Consider the following 17,989-nt stretch of genomic DNA (forward strand, 5'->3'; position numbering starts at 1 on the left):
GAACTGTCCGGTCGAGTTTGAAAACATTATGTTTGATTGATACAAAAGAAATCTGTATAAAATGTTCAAAACGACAAATGTAACAATAAGAGATTCTCTTTGTTTACTTTCTCTTTCGATTATTACGGTATTCTTAGTAATAATTTTATCCAATTATTTAACGATAATATTAACTAAAGCTATTATCTTTTAACCCGCACTGAAGGCATTACCGAAAAATGCAGGAATATTTCGCAATAATCGAGAAAGAAAGTAAACAAAGAAAACCTCTCATTGTTACTATCGTCGTTTTGAACATTTTATCCAGAAATATATTTGTTCACACCAAAAAACATGCTCAACTACCTTTTCAATATCAGTAGCAGTACTACTTTAGATGCGTCTCTTACTTGGTGCCTTACGAAAAATGCGAAAACAATGTTCGAAAAGTTGACTCCCGCTATTTCAACTTTAAGAAACCACAGCTCAAAGTAACCATAATCACTGAGCAATTCACACTGAGAGTGTAGAGTAATCACTCTCGCAAATGCAACGGCATAAATTGCTGCATAAATGTAAATAAATTACCAGAGCGCTTCGTCGATGTTCATTCATGCAATTTTCCTCACTCTCTCTCTCTCAGCATTTTCAAGTATATAATAACGTTCATTCGATTTTTTGTTATCACTACCATTGCCACCACTACACATTCATCGTTCGAAACAAACTCTCTCGCTCTTTGATTAAACGCGCAACAATAATGTGTAAACTGCATTGAGCAGCAAAAACGCACGTTTTTTGTTCGCTCTTCCGATATACTCTCTCGCAAATGCACATTCGCAAACCGCAAGAGTGAGCGAGAAGCGAACAATAACAAAAAACCTTCCACTCACACCAGTTTGACGGAGGGAATGATTACAAAAAAGTGAATTCAGTGAAGAAAGAGAGGCAACGGTGGTCCCTAGCGGAAAAAGAACGTCAGATGGAGCGAAAAGAATGCAAAAGTCGGGCTCTCGCATCGTCATTGGGCAGAGAGTTCATTTCGTCATCTCATTTCGAAAACAGCCTGCAACGAGAACGGAACGTTGGTACGTGATCGCGCACAAGGTTGATAGACAACAAAAAACAAATAAATAATAAATAAAATACTGTACATTCAATATTCAACGGATTAGATCTCGGCGCGGTGTTCAGCTTTTTCCGGGAATTGTGTTTTTTTAGTGTTTATTTGCCCCACTGTCGTCGTTGTCGGATTGGGATTTTTTGTTTTGTTCCAGTCTCGGTATTTTATCGACTTCAGCGCAAATAACAGTGAGTGACCGTTTTGAGGCTATCAATTTTCCTTCCTGCTGATAGTGAGTTTTTTTGTCGAGCAATCTACAAGTGTCATTTTTGGAACACGTGTGAATCACCGCCCCCTCGACGAAGTCGTCTCTCTCCCTATGCTGATAGATAGGGGCAGTATTGTAATTTCGTACTGTCGAAGCTGGCTTAAGGTCGACTGAAGTGTGAGAATTGAGCAAGTGAATACGAATAAAACCCATTGTTTTACGGGAAGAGCGAGAGTAGGGAAAAAAATTAAACTTTGCGCGTGTGTTCGTTTGCTGACGACTGTAGCATTTGGTAAGTGATAAAAAAAGTCGAAGTATTTTCCACGAGTCATTTGCATTGAAGGGGGAAGCACGGCAAAAAGCGCTTGGTTTTTTTTTCGGTGCGAAGCGAAAACAGTTGAGTGTGCTTCAAGTTCTCGGAAATAATCGGCATACAGCGACCGAGGAGGATTGAAACTGTTGGCAGTAAAACGTAAATAAAGCATCTTTTGCACAAACAAACTGGCAAATATCGAAGATCTATCAGAGTGATTACGATTTGTGTACAAAACACTGATAACGGAACAAGTGCTGGGGGAAAAAATAGAAACAATAATCAGACCGCCCCTCGGCATCCACAGTCGGTCGGTCCGATTCGGAACCAACAATAAAAAAGACGTCATCGCGTAGCAGGCGCTGATAAGCTGCCGGGCTGCGCGCAAACCCGTCGCGGAGATAGAGAAAATCCATAAAAGAGAGCACAAACAACAAAGACCACGCAGAGACGGAACTTTTCGGGTAAGTCGATGAACCTTAATGCATGCTTAAAGACCAATTAGCGGGTGTGAAATTGGTACACAATGGGAGGTGCGTTAAATTGTGGTGTTTTATGAGATTCTGTTCATTCGTTTGTTTGTTTGTTTGTTTGGTTTCAGTTTGGGCTTGGTAGTAGTTTTCGTTTATTTTTCATCAAAGGTGGCCTGGCAAACGGGAAAATGTCAGTGCATTCTGAATGTTGTGTTTTTTCGGAATAGAAGACGTTGGAAATGGGATGTAATTGAACATATGTTTGTTGCTCTAAAGTGAAATTCAAACCTTTCACGATGGAAATTTTCACATTCCAACTCACAAACCGAACGGAAAATTCCCCAATCCGTCGTCGGAAATCCGCATTGGAACTTGGGCCACACGCTATTGTCGTACCGACCGGAGAGTTTCCAAAGTATTGATTTTCCCCCCGCTTTTTCTGAGTAATTTGAGTCGTTTTTCTTTCTCCCCTTCTACTCCTTCCGTCGCTTGGAAGTCCTTTTAGCTCGGTACGAGGGGTTCGCTGGTGTTTCGGGTCAACCTTTCTCGTGCCTCAACCCGACGTTTGTCGTTTATGGACCGGTCCCAGTGGGATTTGGGTGGGTTTTACGTTGCTAAAATCTATCTCCCGTCGTCAAGTAACGTTCTGCACTGGATAGGTATTGTTAAAGATTTCGAATGTGATCCGGAATTTGCACTGAAAATTTACTTTAGGGGCTGTAAAAATATAATGAAATACATTTGAACATAGCTGGGTCGTACTTTTATTGATCCTAGTAGTCGTGGCAGTTCATCGTTTTGTTTATTACTCAATTGATTTACACTCTAAATTGGTTTTAAGTCCTAGCGTCAATGTTTTTATAATAACGAAACTGAAGTTGGAAGAATTCGAAACCACATCCTATGAACTGGATTAGAAACTAATTAGTCCAAACAGTCAAACTCCGAGGAATTTCGTTGTGACTTAAATACAAATAGTCCGAATAATTTCGAAATATTTCATTCATTTTGATCTACTGAAAAAGATAAGATTGTCTACGAGTTTGCACAGACAAACCACAACAACACTGCGACACTGATGATTGCCTATAATTTTCTGGTCCTGAGTCATGGGCGAGTAACGTTCTTTGTTAATGTTTGCTATATCACTTAAGTTTGCGTAGGTTAGTCGTTTTGTTTTTTGCTCCGCTCTCTCACAACAAAATACGCTCTCTTTCTTCCTGTATTAATCATTTACAATTTGATTTCAAATTTCCCAATTCGTGTTCGGTGCGATTGAGGGACTGTGAATGTGAATGTGATTTCCCCATTTCCAGTCGTTTGTTGTGGATTGGCTCGGATTTATTAGTGATTCGACATTCGTCATTTCATATGTTCATTTTTGTACGTTTACAATTTAAATTACTAAAATTAATCATGATTTCAATTAAAGCCATTCAATAAGAAATAATGTGACTTCTTTCTGGGTAAAGCGTGTATGTTAACAAATCAATTATTCTGCACACCAAACTTGTATCGTAGCAGGCGGGAACGCGGACACTGTTCACTGTACGCACAGCTAGGCAAATGACCGTCTAATCAAAACCAAACCAGAAATAGCAGTACCAATAGTATAGGTGCAGATATTCACACGTTGAAACGTGTTACGGCTGATCGATGTTGAAATAGACGCCCTTATTCAAACATGCCTCGTAAAAGAGAACTTTATGTCCGATTTGGAAATTACATGGCATGAAGTTCAAATGAAATCTGTGGTGTAATGCTTTTCTCCTCGACGTTTTTGAAAGAAAACGATGTAATTTCCATTTCGGACATTCTCGGTCTCAGGTTCCGGAAGTAGAGTTCAACTTCCGGAACCTGAGACCGAGGAACCGTTCATAAACCAGGGTGGAGGTGGGGTTTCATAGAGGTCTACGTTTGTCTAGGAGTAGGGAAGGAAAGGGTTAATTTGTTCTAAATCTCATAACTACACTCCAATCTCTTTTTCAGAGGTTTTTTCGTGGTTTTTAGGCGGTATTTTTCAAGTTTCTCCAATGCGAAGTTATGGGGGTTCTTTTATGCGAAATTGTCAAATATTGCGATATTTTTTAAATGTGAATTTTTAAAATTATGCGTGTTTTTTTTATGCAAAGTTTCAAAGTTATGCGTTTTTTAATGCGAATTTACGAAGTTATGTGTTTCTTTAATGTGAATTTACTAAGTTATGTGGATTTTTTCATGCAAAATATCTAAGTTTCTGCTGTTTTTTTCACGCGAATGTTCAAAGTTATGCGGTTTCTTTAATGCGATTTTTTAAAGTTATGTTATTTCTTTAATGCAAATTTTCAAAGATATGCGAAATTTTTCATGTGAAGTTTTTAAGCAGTGCTGTTTTTTTCATGTGAAGTTTCAATATTAAGCTGTTTTCTTAAGGTGAATTTTCAAAATTATGCAGTATTTTCATATGGTTTTTAGGCTGTGAACCATTTCGCGGTTAATTTTTATTGATATCAGACACATGAGCGGTTATTTTGTATCGAGTAGTTAAATTTAACTATAACTGCGGCCCATTTCAAAATTTGACGGACGGAAAGTTATTTGGGTTTATTTTCCACTGGAAATAATTTCAACTAAAGAATTAATATTAGAATTTTCATTGCAAGATTTTTTTTAGTGTCGGAAAACCGCTCGAGTGCCAGTTTTTAACCAAAAGTTAAAATTGCAAAATGCGATTTTCAGCGAATTTTCAGAATTTTCTTCTTGACGTTTCATGCATTTCTACACATTTAAAAAAAATCGATTTCAAAAGTCTAAAATTTTTTTTCATGATTTATGAATTTTTGGGACATCAGTATTTTATTCGGTTGTGTTATGCGATTTTTTATGCGAATTTTCGCAGTCGTGCGGTTTTTTAGTGGTACGTATTCTACGCTTATATAAGGCTTGAGTCTATTTTCAAAATTTCAACGTTAATATTAACTCATTATGTATTGTTATGACGCAAAGCCGTCATAAGTCAGTTTAGTGTTACTCAATGAAAGACAGATTCCAAATAGCTAAATGAATGATTGAAATTGCGAATGCCAAAATTTTTGAAAAAATACACCTCAGAGGCTGAACTCCACTCCGTAAAATTGTTTACGAGGAAGCACATTTTATTTTCTATCGCTCGTTTGGTAAAGACATTTGAGATTGATCAATCTTTTTGTCGCTTGGGTATTTTGGATAACTGAGAACTCGTGGCAACGGTGCAAGATAGTGAGACTAGCATTACTTGAAAAAAACAATGACACGATTAACATAATTGAGATTTAAAAATACGGAATAAAGTCTTCCGGTATCGGTGATCGGATGCGTATAAAACTGAATAACAATCGACTATCATTTGGATAGAAGGTTGCGAAAATTTGCTTTATAAATTTTTTAAATCGATGTGAGTTCCATTCCGGTATCTTTTGATCACTACTTCCGGTAAACCTGAAAACATAAATCAATGATCAGTAAAAAGTAAAAGTAAAAAGTCGGAGATCCGAAAATTTGAATTGTGTGGATACCAGTTTTGAAAATTATGTGTCGTTTTTTGCGATGTCACGTATAGAAGTTTTGGAAATTTTTATCTCATCTCCGGAAGCTGCATCCATTTTGTGATCTCGACGAACTGAGCCGAATGGCATATGACAGAAATGATAGGAAGCAAACAGAATATTAATATGTTAATATGTTAAATATTTGAATATTTATAAATTATGTCTATTAAAAGATAGCCGCCTTCACAATTAAAATCAGTGTGAAAATTCTGTTACAATACATTTTCAAACAATTTCACTGTTTATTGAATCATTCGACCTTGAATGATTCTCGTAAGTAATCACATTGTGCGAATATATCAGATTTCGCATATAAGGTACCTAAATGATAAATCTGAGCATTCGAACTGAGTTACTGCCCATGCTGTATTGGGTCTAGAATTAATATAAATGTTGTGGGTTGGGAGAGTGGAAATGCTCACTTTCTACCACAATCATTTTTTCTCTAATATTCAAAACTTTGTCATAGAAATCTTTTTTTTTCTCAAAGTAATGAAAATTTAAAAATTTTCAACCTTAACTTATAACTTCTTTTCAGTTTTTTGAGTGAAAGAATAAATGAAATCAGTTTTCGATTACCTCTGCTGAGTTAGTGTATTCCAGTAAGTACTTTCTGCATCGATCGAAACAGACGATAGTTGGATGGCCTAAATGTGGGATGACATCAAGCAACCAAGTCAAATTTCAACTATTCCCGTGCAAAAAAAATCATTTTTTTTTCGAGAACCGGAACATATGGTCGGACGTTGTCGTGATGAAAGTTAGCGGTCGTTTATGCTTAGAAGCTTCAAATTGATGGTCGAACGTCACTAAATCAGTATGTAGTTGAACGACAATCTGTGTTTATTTGATCACACCAACTTTTGAGCCATATGCGTGTGGTAGGAATTCAGCACTGTGGGAGTTATGAGCTCTAGCAATAAAACCTATATAAAACCAATATAATCCCATGAATATTTCACTTTGTTGCCGTTTGTCAGGCACGCTTGGTTTGAGTATAAGTTTTATTTAGGTTTCTATTAATAAATCTACTTTTGATCTCGATCTAAAACCGACTTTCTTTTTATGTGACTTTAACTATATTGCGTACTTGAAATAGCCCCGTTAGACATCTTCTCTTGGCTCCAACTCGTACGGTATTAAATTTCCAACACTTTTAAAGACAGGAAAATGGCTTTATATGACACGGAGCAGGAATCAGAACAAATTGGCTCAAGTGGAACGTGACCTGGTGATTTGAAGATTTCAGTCTCGTCATGGATTTTCTTCATGCTCTTGGTGGGATAAAAGGAATATTAGAAATATTTGGGCACTGGAATTCACATACAATGAAATCTTTAAAACCGAAAGAATTTGGAGATTTTCCAAAATGAAAATCTCATTCTGCATTCCCGTCCAACGATGCAGCAGGCTTTTCTTGCATCTTACGGCGATTCTCACGCACCAAAGCTCTAAATTCTTCGTCATCAATTCTCGAAATAGTATTTTGGAATTGATAACATTCCATCTCATTTTGATCATTTTAACTCCAAGTAAGCCACCATTGCTGGCCGTCCCCTATTTTTTGTTATTTCACAGAGAGGATTAAGGCAACGAAATTAGAGGAAATGTTTATGCTTTACCTACTTGACGGAATGACAACGACCCATCAATGTCAAAACAAAACAAAAATCAAATCAGATCAAATTAATGCGCAAAATCTTTCAACCTCGTCGAGTGATTCAAATAGGATTCACTAACCCAGTTGATAATTTATAATATAAGTAAACTAGAGAAATTGAACCGAACAATTATGACCATTGTTCCTATAAGAGTTTCACCGTTAGAAATTCATTGTTCTGTTTAAGCATTTTGAGTTTCAACAACACTGGCAACACGGCCAGTGTTAAGCAAACCAATTAGAAATAAAAAGTCAACATCGCAAATCCCTCTTTTCGTGCGTTTTACGTGTCCGCCCATCGTTCAATGATCTACGGTTTTTTTTTCTTGCAGCAACCGGAACAGATTGACGTTTTGACGTACCGATTTGTAGTCGGACAGAAGCCGGTTCTTTGTCATAGCAGTGTGCGTTTTCTTGACCGCTAATTTGATCGAACTTTATCCAGTATCAACACATATCGATCCACCATCAGAACCACAGGATGACTGCGGGAATGATTTTTCATTTATAATAATTATCGATCAATCTGAAAAATTCAGCGTTTCGCTGGTTGATGGTTTGCGATGCGAACAGGGTAGGTCGGAGGACGGTCGTCACAACGTGATTGGATGGACAAATTTATGAGTCTACTGGCAGCAAAGCAGCGTCGTCCCCATTCGGGGTGAAATCTCGAGGGAGCTGTGACCTAGTTTTACCATTCTTTGGCTGGACCTGGAAATGGTTCTAACCAGCGGCAAGCCATTTTTGGGTTATTTTTTCATGGCCATTAGGGATTGGATCGTATATATTCTAAAACACCGGTCGAAACATCATAAATCAACTGATGACCCTCTTCAATTATGTTGTGTCCTATTGTTTTATCTTGTCGGCAGCGTAAACACTGAGGCGGGGCAGGGGATGGTTTTAAACCGATGCTGGAATTGTTCTTCACTGTTAGTAATTATAGTTCATAATCTATATCCTTCCAGGATATAATGCGCTCTAAGAATCATTGCTATTATGCGATTAGTTTCTATCAATAAACTATCAAGCACAAACAAATGAACTTGACAAATATAATCATAATAAATGGTTCTAGATTTTTGATATCTGCTAGTCATTGTTCTACCGACTCGTCAGTATAATTTGTTAAGGGGCTGTCCATAAAAGACGTCACGCTTTTTTGACGATTTTTGACTCCCCATCCCCCCTTTGTCACAAATTGTCACAGAAGCAAAGACCCCCCACCCCCTCTATGTCACGTGTCACGAATTCAATACATTCTCAATATGTATGACAAACCATACAAATATGAGGGAAAAATCGATTTATTACATAATGTCATTAGATTAAAAAATATCCCTAAAACTACAAAATCATCGGAATTATTTTATTAATATCAATTATATAAATTAACAAAAGTATTTGGTTGGAATTGATGAAACATTTAAATCATCTGTTTTATTCCTCCTAGGAGTACACAGATATATTATTGTTTTAGGTAAAGAATCATATTTCCTTAGTGTAGCATACAGGGCTGAGAAAATAAAGACCAAAACCTCATCAAAACGAGATCACTGCCGGAGAATCTTTTCATGATCAGATGATCAGTGAATTTTAAATCACATCGATCAATATCGGTACTGATCTTCCGTCACACAATGAGTAGTGATTTTGAGCTAAAATGATTCTTGATTTATGTAAGTTCAATCATTGGATGATTCGATAAGCTTTGATGTAGGTGGAGGAAAATCACATATGATCAAGATAAGACATGACATGATCTACGTCTGAAATCGTTGATCTCCCGCCCTTTTTGAAATGGAGTACAATTAAATAAACTGCATCAGAATTAAATAAGAGAAATTCTTATGATATACTATTATCAATGCTGTAATTACAAAGAAAGAAAGAAGAAGCTTTTACATCAACAAATACACGTTTTCCTATAGAATGTAAACGTTTATTGTGGAGATTTTCTCAGGAAATAGGGCAAAGCAGTAATATAATTAAGTATTTCAAAAATGCGCTCATTGAAAATATTGGACGTCACATTCCAAAAACCTCCCCCCTCCCTCCTGTCACAAAAGGTCACGTTTTATGAAACACCCCCCTCCCCCTTGCGGCGTGACGTCTTTTATGGACAAACCCTAAAAGCATTGATTCCTTGGTGCTAATGTAGTTTCTTTCATGATGTGTAAGAAGTAGATATGATGCATAACAGGAGGCTTCAGTGTCAACCAATTCTGAATATAGCCATGCAAGTTTGCATTGTTATTAGATTAGTAATGTTTGTTGTTTATACTTTTTATAATTAACATTAACATTTTTCTGATTCAAAGACATTCCAAAGAAACTTGTTTTACGGGAAACCCTTTCGCCTTTTCATCAAATGTCATTCCGCCGAAAGGGTTATTTTACAAAATTGTATGTTATTCCTAAGATTTGATTGAAATTGATTTCAATTTTCGAGCTATAAATGATTTATGCCTTCATATCTTACTTCAATATTACTTTGATGAATCATATTTGAACAATTTCAGAAATGTGTAGCATATAATCAGACTTCACCATACTCAGATTAAACTTTGCATACGTCTTTATAATGACATACCATTCTTTTTTCACGAACAAAGAGACAAATCCGAGTCAAGAGTGACCTTTTAAATGGTCGAATAAATTTTTATATGCACTTATTTCATCTCACTGTAGCTCTGAAACTGTTACACCAAACTTCCATTTAGGTAATAAACGGGTGTTCGTAAATCGAACTATGACGTACAAAAATTTACGGAATTTTCAACGTAAAAAAAATTACATTTTTGAAATTCTGGATATAAAGAACTGGAAAAGATGGCTATGTTATATCATCTTGAAATTCAGAACCACCTCGAACATTGTTTTCCAACATCTACTCATTAAACGCGTTCCGAAAAAAACCTATATTGTAAGGGTTATTTTAGAGATTTCAATATACCGGTAGTCGTTATCTTGAAATTCAGAACCACCTCAAACATCGTTTTCCGACATCTACTCATCAAACCCGTTCCGAAAAAATCCATATTGTAAGGGTTTTGGAGGGATTTCAATAAACCAGAAGTCGCCATCTTGGAATTTAGAACCACCTCAAACATTGTTTTTTGACATCTACTCATCAAACCCGTTCCGAAAAAACCTATATTGTAAGGGCTTTTTTAGAGATTTCAATATACCGGAAGTCGCCATCTTGAAATTCAGAACCACCTCAAACATCGTTTTCCGACATCTACTCATCAAACCCGTTCCGAAAATATCCATATTGTAAAGGTTTTTGAGGGATTTCAATAAACCGGAAGTCGTTATCTTGGAATTTACAACCGCCTCAAACATTGTTTTTCGACATTTACTCATCAAACCCGTTCCGAAAATACTCATATTGTAAGTGTTTTCAAAAAATATCAATAAACCGGAAGTCGCCATCTTGAAATCCAGAATCACCTCAAACATTGTTTTCCGACATCTACTCATCAAACCCGTTCCGAAAAATACCCATATTGTTAGGGTTTTTGATGGATTTCAATAAACCGGAAGTCGCCATCTGGGAATTCAAATCCACCTCAAACATTGTTTTCCGACATCTACTCATGAAAATCATTCCGAAAATACCCATATTGTAAGGGTTTTTGAGGGATTTCAATAAACCGGAAGTCGCCATCTTGGAATTCCGAACCACCTCAAACATCGTTTTCCGACATGTACTCATCAAACCCGTTCCGAAAAATACCCATATTGTAGTAATTCCCATGGAATATAAATGAATCGGAAATCATTTTCATTATTTGCAAAAATCTCTTTTTACGAAGTAGGTTCGTAAAAAACGTTTACGTTATTTTGGAGAGGTTTTGGTATAATTGTAAAAAAGTGGTGGTAAATAAGGTGATCTAGAAAATCAATTTAGCACTCTGAGAAAATAGCACAGTTATAATGAAACCTATAAAACTCCATGGAATCAGCTGTAATAAGCTGTCATATCCATCATATTGTTCAGAATTTTATGTATGATTTGAAAATTACATGGCTAAAAAATTAATGAAATATAAAAGTAAAATATTGGTAACGACTACGACTCGAACCGAGAAATATTAAGTCGCAAAGAGCGTCCGTGTGTATCGATTGATCCACAGAAGCACATACAGGCAACACTTTTCCGTTGCACAGTGGTTTGAATCAATAAAATCGTGAATTCAATTCTCTAGCTGCTAAACTGTTGACCTGTTTCTTCGGAGAACTCATTCACGAAAATATTCCTCGTAATTAGATCGCAATAAAAAATATGCAAAGCCTACTATGGTAAAAGTTTATTTCAACCAAGGATGGCTTCTATCGTATCAAAGAACGCTCTCTCTACACACTATTCAATCAGTGCCATCGAAGAGAGACGGATATCATCGCAGCAACAAAAAAAAACGGCATGGTTCATTTAACATAGAATGGATACCAGTGTGAGAGCGAATTCCTTTCGATGACCTGTCTGAGCATCACGAGTTAGCACGCTACTGTGGGGATTCTCTCTGAAGCAACAAACGGTTGCTTTTTCTCGTTTCGCGATCCGATTCTATATGGGCAGTTGATAATTGCGATAGAATCATTTTACTGTTGCCGCTTAACTCTAACTATGTGCATATAACCTTTTTGTATAAGTTGTGTCTATGAAAATGTATGTGAATGCTCCACACAAAGGTTTTGAAATATTGCAATTTAGTATGAGAATCATCAAGTGCGATTCTCTCTTGGTAAATTCCACACAGCACCGATCATTATCAGACTGTAAATTGTTTTTAAGGGCCGTGCAGTATTCAGAGTATGAAGTGAAGCGAAGAAATGTGGAAAAATTCTTTCACGGTTCATGCATTGAGTGTCGCGAGTGCTTGTAGCAGCTTCTACCGGATTAAAAATGTTGTATACAATATAGTGAAATATGGAGCAGCTTCTGTCAAATTATCGGTAATCACCAACACTGATTTCAAGAACTTTTTTTTATTTTAAGAGATAGAAGTATAAAGTTTTTTACAAAGTTTTTGAACTTCTAGCAAGAAAAAGCTGCCGAAGAACACAAAAAGTTTTGGATATATGAAGCATTTTCGTTTGAAACCTCTTAATATCTTTTTTTTGTAAATAACTTTTTTCGACATTGTTTTCAATGCCTACTATGTTCGAGACAATTACTGAAAACGTAAAATCACAAATTTTTGACGAAGACTGTGCACGGTTTGGACTTTTTTTTACAAAATCATTTAACATTTAAACTTTTATATACATTAATTTTAACTACTTATTCTTCTAATCGGTGTTTGCTCGCAAACCGCTATTTGTAGAAAAATGGATTCTAAGAAAAAGTTGTCAGAAATCGATTTAGCACTCTAAAAGTTGTACACTAAAAAAAATCGAACATTTTTTGAAGAAATAAAACAATTCAACCGAAACAATCAAATTAAAAAGAACGTCTCAACTTTTTTTCGAATAATTTCATTCCAAACGTATACGTAAAACCCACATTTGTTTTTTTTCAGTTTGATTAGTGAGATTTGAAAAGTAACAGTTACTGCTGAAATAATTTTTATGCATTTTTCCAGCTTTAAGTTTCTGATGAAAAACAATATTTTAATTGTTTTTTAATTCACTCATAGTAAACTTTTTCGAAGTGGTAGCTTTTTTCGAGACACTTAATCATGAAATTCAAAGAACTCAGATTTTTAATGATTAACTCTGTGAGTTAATTAATTGCTTTTTAAGTGTAGAATCATATTCCATTGATTAATAGACTATTTTTTTATCAGCGTGTATGAAATTTCAACTTGTCATTTAGAGCGAGTCAGTGGCTATACGAATCGATTTCGGTAATATTTGTTTCCAGTTTCTGGTACCGGAAACAGTGGCCAAGTGACTCAAAAATCGGAAATCTCTTCACTTTTTTAAAGACGGCTGAGTCGAAAAGGCAGCATTTCTCTTAAAAGGAACAAAAGTCTCTTCCACAACTCAACGATCAATAACAGTAACATCGAAGTCGTTCGCAGATCCATGCAATATGTGACAGTTATTGAAGACGGTACCACCGATCATTTGCACGCTGTATTATCGTATATCGCACCTTCGAATGCTATGACAACGTAAATACTGCACTGTGCGTAATTCAAAACCTTAAGAAATGATAACAATCGTTACTAGGAGACAAAAACTGAATCCACGAGACGTAACGGAAGAGCAGAAAGTTTGTTGGCGGAATATTTTTTGTTGTCGCTGACCCACGAAGTGTTGTAACAGTTTCAGGCACGTTTGCGCAGCCTTCCCAGGCAGGGTCTTGCCAACCGTTCGCAGTTCACGCGTGTACGCAAAAACGTGGCTAAACCCCTGTAAACGGGGAGAGGAGCCGGCACGGTACGGCAGCAAACCGGCCTACATTCAAATACATGTAGCTAAATATTATTTGACGGAGTTGCAAATCACTATAAAAAATGAAACCCCGCGCCGAGGTCGAGAATTTTTTTCAATAGTTTTAAAAAAGGAATAAAACGTTCGTGTTTTCTGGGTCAGCAAGAAAACAAAGCTAACTTTGTGCGCACAGCGATACTGCGATGGTTCGAATGACTCAGATAGGGGTGGCAAATGAAGCAAAAAGTTGTAAGTTGAAAGGAGCCAACAATTTGCTTGGGAGTAGGGGGGCAAAAAGAGACGCGCTCAGATTGCCCGTAGTACGGACAGACACACAACTGCACATAATTTATTTCAATGACTAAACTCTAAAAGTGAGGCGAATTGGTTTGAAATTTTTTGATGTGATTTTTTGTTTGTCCCAAGATTTTATAGTTGGTGCTGCGGTCGTTAAATGGCATTGGCGCATTGACTGGTGGCGGGAAGGCCAGAAATCCGAGTGGCGTCCAGTCGGCAGACTGCCGAATGTTCGTCTTTCGCATTTTGGGGATTTTACTTACCTACTGTTGAAGTTGTTGTTGTTGTTGTTGTTGAAGCTGGGCCATAGATAACAACAGTCTTCTCCAAGTGGGTGAGCAACCGAAAGTGAACATAAGCGAGTTCCGAAGGTTACGAGGGAGCGGTTGCTAATTTTCGAAAGGCTGATTATTTGACTTCTCAAAACGACAGATGGTCGATGGCAATCGGACGGCTTGAATCGGCTGTGATTTTGAAGCACTGATTTGAATTTGGCAATGATTGATTGGGTCCGAATCGCATTACGACCGACGTGAATATGCAAAATTCCCAACGACTCGAGAAAATTATGTGTTTTGTGCATAAAATAAACACCGATATCAAGTTGAATACAACGAAAGTATATGCATTCCGTTAGGAAACTTGTGAATGGATCAACGCTTACTACGATTTATATTAATTCGATGAGTAAGTTATGGGTCGATTTGAGACGTCAGTTTAGAAATTTTCTTTTTCAGTGTTTTTCAATGTTCCACATCATGTGCCATGAACATGAATACAAAAAATTCAGATTATTCGATATAAGAAAACCATCATGTTTTTCAAACTAGTGTATACAAGATTGGATCCAATTGTTTTTGAACAAAAATGCGGAAGTTTCAAATTACGGAACAAAAAAAATAATGCTGTCCATTTTAAAAATATCGTCGGTAAATTGAGGAATTATCGTTGGTCGTTTTCTTCAGATAGTATAACATTTCAAGAACTTAAACACTTTTATTGCAATTTCTTTCAATTTGAAAGCCCTACTTTTTTAGTTAGAAGTGCGTGTTTGTTAAAATAATTGAATGCTTATATTCGGGGGAAGTTTTTTGCGTTTCATGCAAACAGAACATACTTTTGTATTAACAGCTAAATTTTCGTTTCACATATCATCCTATTGTTCCGCAACCAGAGGTCGGATCCAAACGTAATTCAGGAACCTTGTTTGGAAGCATACGACTTTTCATATGAATCTGACTTTGCAGAAAACGGTTGAGTCATCTCCGAAAAAAATTGAGTGAAATTATTTGTCTCACACCCATTTGCTGATCTCGACGAACTGATTCGAATGGTATATGGGTGTTATGTTCTTCCAGCATTTATTGCTGTAAGTAGTTTAAAACAATATAATTATGGAATTGCTTTTAACTCGAAAATTCTCCCATCATCTGGTTTACATATGTCAACGATTATGTTGCCAAAAACGAACAGTGCTAAAATCGGTTCGAGGCAAAATGCCATCTAAAGGATGCTGTACACAGTCTTTTTGATACTTAGAAATAATTGTATGTAACAGTGTTAAAAATCGTGTTACACGTTGCTCCCAAGCATTGCATTATCAAACAGCGCTCAAAACTCCTACTACTGTGGGAAAAGTCGCTTACACAAAAATGTCGATATCTCCGTTAAAATGGAAGGATTTTAACAATCTATGGCTTGTTGGATAGCTATTACCATGTGGAATCTAAGTCTGAAAAACATATTCTGTTTTCAAGGTCACATGTGACAGATACTGCCAAAAAACTAAAAAAAATGACATAAAACTTCGTATAACTCAAAAAGTAAACAGCCGTTCCAAAAACCATTCAATAGCGTTCAGGGTTACGGGGAGACCTTTCATTTGCGACCAGTTTGATCAAAATCGGTCCAGCCATCTCTGAGATCTCGACCTCTTTGTTGACAACACACATACAGACTCACACACACACGCACACACACACACACACACACGGACATTTGCTCAGTTCGTCGAGCTGAATCGATTGGTATATGACATTCGGCCCTCCGGGCCTCGGAAAATTTTTCTAAAGTTTGAGCGAATTTTATGCGTTCTTATGCATTCCGTGCATACGCGATGCCATTTCGCCACCCTAAGCCTTGTGATAGACACAGCTCTAACACACTACTAGGCATGATACAGCGTACATCGACACCAGTAGAGAAGGAGACAAGCGATTATAAATACACTCTCCTACTCAGTGCTTGAGCGGAAAATAGATATAGAGTGAGAAGACTAGTGTTTGATAAAGATGTTTGGATGCACGGTACCGGTCGTGATACGGCTAGGATGTAGACCATGTTCGATGTACGCTTTACCATACCTAGTCGTGTGTTAGAGCTGTGTCAATCACAAGGCTTAGGGTGGTAAAATAGTAGCGCATATGCACGGAATGCATAAGATCGCAGGTTCGAGTCCTGTCTCTGAGTGTATCTTTTCCAAAAAATCATCTTTTCTTTAGGATTTTCATTTATTTGGCTTTTCCAATATATGTTTTCACTCATTCATTGCAAAAACTGAATAATTTTTAGTTATTGTGCTTACTGAATAGATCTCCCCTCCTCTTTCTTTAGAATTATTTCCAAAATAACATTCATTTTTTCGAATGGTCATCGGATCATCATATTTCAAAATTACGCAAACGTATTTGATGATTCCGGCATAACCGTTATTCTCTATTGAGCGCAGCAAGAGATTTCGCCAAATCTCGGTAAAAAGATGCACATGCCGAAAATCAGAAAATCCACTAAACGAATTTTGGAAATCAGCAGAAAAAAGGTACCAAAGATTGATTTGCCACTCCCCCAAAAAAAAGTTTCGCCCGGTTATATAAAATTACTTCGGAACTACTGATCCTCGATTTACGGTTCCGGATGCATCAGTATCGGAAATTGGAACTCTCTTTTATTCATCAGCAATGGCTAGACCGATTTAAACAAAGTTTGATAAAAATTAATGTACTCACAGTTTTTATTGGGTGAAAAGTGTTAAAATTTTCAAACCTCTTGAAAAAGTGACTTTGTGAAAGAAGTGAAAAATTTTAGAAATTGGGCTTAAAACTGCTCCGTTGTTTTGGTCTTGTAAGTTAGTTATCCCCATACCTGAGATCAAATAAAATGTTTCACAATAAGCTATTGTGCTAGTTAGATGAAGGTCATACAACCTAGATCCGGCTTTACCGGTTCCGGAAACAGCGATCAAAAACTTCACAAATGAATTTTCCACCTTCGCCTAAAACTCCAATGAGAAAGACGTCATTACAGTACTAGTTGGATGACATTCTTTTAATAATTGTAATTCTATGTCATGATTTTCAGAATAAATCGAAAACTTCCACGTGAGCGTTCAAAGGAATCGAAACAACACATAAGAAGTGTTGCCAAATTTAGTTGACAAATTATTTGGTTTGAAAAAAGTTGCCAGATCACTTAAATATATCTTCAGAACTATAAGAATTCGAGTAAAAATAATTAAAGATTTTGAATTTGATGGAATTTTCCTGAATTGTTTATGAATTTTTGCCAGTTTCCGTAATTCAAAAAGAATACTGAAAAACTCGGAAAATTTCAAGCAGATTTGTTGTAGAAGAAACTAAGGTTCGCAAGTGCTGTCTCTGCGGTTCATTGTCTCGTACACACAGAAAAATCTCGATTGTTTAAACTAGGGGTTCCCAAAGTGGTCGATATAGACTCCTTGGGTTCGATATCCTTTTTGAGGAGGTCGACGTAAACGAAAACTGACTATGGGGGTCGACGAGGTCTAGAAATCGACCCCCTATTGTTTGATATAAGTTGTTATTTGAAATATTTACGCTAAAACGTTGTGTTTATTTGACCATCCGCAGTATATTACATCAATATTAAAAAAGCAAGAAATTGAATTTTCAAAGGAATAATAAGGCATGATTTCACAAGCAAAATGATTGATATCATGAACGATAAGC

At 36.5% G+C, this 17,989-nt stretch overlaps 1 protein-coding gene across 1 annotated transcript in view; it reads left to right on the forward strand.

Moving 5' to 3' along the window:
• The first annotated feature begins 1,034 nt into the window (after positions 1-1,034).
• The window catches only part of LOC131425537 (zinc finger and BTB domain-containing protein 18.3), an 84,590-nt gene continuing 67,635 nt past the window's right edge, over positions 1,035-17,989 (forward strand). The window contains exon 1 of the mRNA XM_058587491.1: positions 1,035-2,087. The gene's annotated coding sequence lies outside the window, so the exon portion shown is untranslated. The remainder of the gene's footprint in view (positions 2,088-17,989) is intronic.

The sequence above is a fragment of the Malaya genurostris genome, chromosome 1 (genome assembly GCF_030247185.1).
Source record: "Malaya genurostris strain Urasoe2022 chromosome 1, Malgen_1.1, whole genome shotgun sequence".
NCBI lineage: Eukaryota > Metazoa > Arthropoda > Insecta > Diptera > Culicidae > Malaya > Malaya genurostris.